At 45.7% G+C, this 4,353-nt stretch overlaps 1 non-coding gene across 1 annotated transcript; it reads left to right on the top strand.

Moving 5' to 3' along the window:
* Positions 1-75, top strand: Trnat-ugu (transfer RNA threonine (anticodon UGU)). Its single transcript has one exon. It is a non-coding gene; the product is annotated as a tRNA-Thr (tRNA).
* Positions 76-4,353: the final 4,278 nt, after the last annotated feature.

The following is a 4,353-nucleotide window of genomic DNA, read 5'->3' as shown; positions in this document are numbered from 1 at the left end:
GCCCTCGGTGGCTCAGATGGATAGAGCGTCTGCCATGTAAGCAGGAGATCCCGGGTTCGAGTCCCGGTCGGGGCACACATTTTCAACATGTCCCCAGTGAAGTATATCAACGCCTGTTGCAGCTAGGGTGTCCATTTACTTATCATTTCAGATTGCGATGACATTTTATATTTTTAAATTCGGCCAATAATTACGCGAAATACTGAAAATCAAATGTCGTTTGCCCCTGACAGCTGGTAGATAAAGAACCTTTGACTGGTGCCTGTTTGCTAGCAGAGATAACGGTCGACAGCCTCTCTCTGATCCGCGGGACAGCATTAAACTTCTCGTAACTCCAGTGTCAATAATTACAGCGCTGCACAAATCCAGCCACTTCCAGAAAGATTCCGAGATTCTACCAGTGGTCTGCAATGTGTACACTGCCAACAGTTCCCCGATAATCTCTACGACAACAAAACAGGAATTTATAGTTCGACGTCTGTAGCTCAAAGGACACACAGAAACACTCAAATTTCCATGGAAACAAATTATATTTATTTGCTTGACTTTAACCTCGCCGAGTCCGACTCGGTGAGTAAAGCACAGCCGACTGTCCGGCCAGCTACTCGGCTCCTCGACGTCGTATCAGTTGAGCGCCTGCTCAGCGCCTGCGCAGTCGCGAAGTGCCAACAGCCACTCAGAAAACCGGAATGACTCCACCCGAAACACTTTCGCACTCTTTAACACTTTTCCGTTATGTAAGAAATAACGCGACTACCCACACCACGTCTACCCCACACCACTTTTACACTCAGACTGCTGGGCACCGGCTTGATTTCGAACCGTTCCATGAAATTATTTAACGTTTAGACCTTTCAGCCAATCAGAACCAGGAGGAGAATATAGACACTTCCATTGGCTCTCACCAATATTACTTCTGTAACGTTCTTCTTCGTGGCAGGATTCTTGAGCTTATTTTCTGCAACGGATGCCGGAAAACACCGGTCATCATGGGAAATCGCAGACCTTGTAAGTCATCCATAACGTATCCGGCCACGATCCATGTCGGAGGATTGGAGGAAGACCAGCTGGAGAGCAGCACACTTCCTTTCCCTCCAGACACTGGCTCTGTCGGCACAGCAGCGGCCCGGAAATGATATGTTAGCAGCTGGTGCAAGCAACTTTGGGAACAGTTTGAGGGTCTCGATCATTGGAAACCATTGCAGATATGTAGAGGGCTGGGGTTGGACTATATGAATTCGAAGGCCACATGAGCCTTACAGTAGCAGAGGTAGCAGGTAAACTCAGACTCACTAGGAAGGCCATAAGCATCTTGTCCAAATCCTCCCTCTGCCTAATCATCCGAAGCATCTGACACTCCAAACTTTCCGCTCTATAAATATGTTTCCAAAGAACTGTTCCTTAAGCAAAACACTGCCCCGGCATTTGCTTGACCCTTACATGTTCTGACGATATTTCGCCTTAATCAGTGCGTTTCGATTGATTTTATGTCGAACAATATGTAAATGATACGTGCGAATACAACCAGTGTTGGGAGTTGTAGTCGTTATATTCTCTCTGTAGCTTTCGTACAAGCAGCAGCTTCCTTATACCAAGATAACTTTTTAAGCTTTTGCAAGTGGCACTAGGTCACGCTGCAGAGATACCAGTTCATTACTTTAAAAAAAAAATTCTCGTTCATTATTATTAAAACGATGGAAATCTAAAATAAACTCTAAGATAAAAAAGACGTACCACGAAGAAATTAACCCAATGGGACGGAAATCGGTAGATGTAATGTATATGTACAGACAAAGAAATGTTTACAATTTCAGAAAAAACTGGATGGTTTATTCAAGAGAAACAGCTTCACAAATTGTGCAAGTCAATCATCGCTGTCCATCATGCAAGCACCCATTCGGCTTGGCGTTGATCGGTAGGGTTGTCGGATACCCTCCTGAGGGACACCGTCCCGAATTCGTCCAACTGGTGCGTTAGATCGTCAAAATCCCCTGCTGGTTGGGGGAGTCTGCCCGTAATGCTCCAGGGCGCTGAAGACCTTGCTGTCGTGTCGTGCGCCCAGAAACCCCTCTACTACTACTACTACTACTACTACTACTACTACGTAATGCTCCAAACGTCATCTACTGCGGAGAGATCCAGTGGCGTTGCTGGCCAACGTAGGGTTCGGCAAACACGGAAACTCTCGCCGTTTGCGAGCGGCCGTTATCTTGCTGAAATGTAAGCCTAGCACGGATTGCCATGAACGGCAAAGTTAAACGTCCCCTTAGAAAAATTAATGAATTACTGTGTTGATAAACCTCTTACATTATTTGATTTCCAAACAGCTGAGCAGAACTGAACGTATTCAGACATTTCGCTCTTTACCTATTCTGATCAACACTAAACTGACACACAATATTTTTAGCGCAACGCAATCTGACTTTGAAAAATCCCTACAAGAGAATGGCCCTGACTAACAATAACCTATACCTTTCACGAATCACTTACCTCACAAAAATCTGCGTTACTCGAACTACTGCAATACAGCGAGCGCCACTACTGCCAGCTAAATAAAAGATTCAAACTACTGAAGGCACTAACTACTGATAGGCATAATTAGCAAATGAAAGATTTTGATAGAGAACAAACAATGTATTTAACTTAATAGTGTTCAAAAGTCATAATATATATATCAGTTCATGACATCCTGTCTTACAAATTTACTGTCTCTAATGGACACACGTCCAGACCATCCGCTCTCAAAAATCCGCGATCTCACTTCCCCACATCCACCACTGCTGGCGGCTCACCTCCAACTGCGCAACGCTACGCGCTGTTGACATCCAACTGCCCAACACTACAATAGCAAATATTCCAACAATGCAAACCAGCCACAGACTGCACACAGCACAGCCAGTGATTTTCATACGAGGCGTTAACAATATAAAAACCTAAACAGCCTACTTACAAAAGAAACGGCGTAAAATAACGCCAAGAAATGGCGCTCTCGGTTGCCGGCCCGTTTGGTGTCCCACCGCTGTCTGGGGAGTCTGCAGACACGTCTTCGCTGATCATCGGGGCTTTGTTCGAAGCGCGACTCAACAGTGAGGACAACTGCACTCCACTCGCTGATGTTCCACGGCGATGTCGCGCCCGGAGACGATGTCCCCTAGGACGACATCAAACAACTCTATCAGTGCCCAGCCGAATTACTGCTTGCAGAAAGACCAGAGGTAGACCAACGTGCTACTGATTTGCACAGTTTGTGAAGCTCTTTCTCTTCAGTAAATCATCCATTTTTTCTCAAGGTTTAATCATTTTTATCTGTACATGTACAACACATCTACCGATTTCCGACCTACTCGGATAATTCCTTCGGGGTGCGCCGTTTTTTTTTTCCTTGTGTTTTTTTTCTCCCCTACAACGGATTTATACGAGATCGTAACATGACGCAAAACTTGGCTACATTTGTCAGAGCTGGAAACTAAGCAGTAATCAACTGTTTCGGTGTTGCAAGAGGAAACGGAAACAAGAAAAGTGGTTCGTTCACGAAGCACCTACTAAGAAGAGGACGTTTCCTATACTGCACAATATTTATGCGAAGCGTCCCCTAGACACCTTTAGGTACGCCTGTAGCTAGCTGTTGGGGCTCGCCAATTTATACGCTTGAAATACTGTGCAATTTAAACAAGACAGTGCGATTCAACGCCCGAGAATCTTTGAACGCCTCAAACAGCACCCTTGCGAGAAACTGACCGGTTGTTTGTTGTTTACGCTGGGCAAAGTTGCGACCGTTGCTTTAGGGTATCGTAGAAGATTTGATGCTGAAAGGTATAGAACAGTGTGTCTGCCTCTTGCCATTGACGAGATCGTGAGAGAGTACTGAAAACTTGGCATCATTCTTCATGTGGGGTCCTGCCCACTCGTCTCTTATAGTGTGCCTAAAGGAAGCTGATTTCTCGGGCAGCTATACAAAAATTCAAGCAAATCACATTAATGGCTTTTATTACAATAAAGTAGACTGACAATACTTTGGTTTACAATGTCGACTCGCAAACTGTTGGCGACTTGCATATAATGTCTTTCGCTATATAGTCTGTCCGTGCAAGTAATGGATATGGGTCACAATTAACAGCTCTTCCGGTGGTCTCTTCTATGCCCGGGTCTAGTAGTGTCCGTCTTCTACTGTCCGGCAGGAGCGGCGCTTATATTCCCTTCGGTCAGAGGCCGCTCCTGCCGTGGTGCGGTCCTAGTCAGCGAACTATTGGCTGACGGCGTCTCACAGCCTCGTCTGCTCTTGCGTTCTTCATCTTCTTGTTACGCTGGAACGCTTCATCGCGATGATACTGCAGCTGCCGTACATCGCCTCGA

This window comes from Schistocerca serialis, chromosome 12 (assembly GCF_023864345.2).
Source record: "Schistocerca serialis cubense isolate TAMUIC-IGC-003099 chromosome 12, iqSchSeri2.2, whole genome shotgun sequence".
NCBI classification, from domain to species: domain Eukaryota; kingdom Metazoa; phylum Arthropoda; class Insecta; order Orthoptera; family Acrididae; genus Schistocerca; species Schistocerca serialis.
This window is presented reverse-complemented; position numbering and strand designations above follow the sequence as displayed.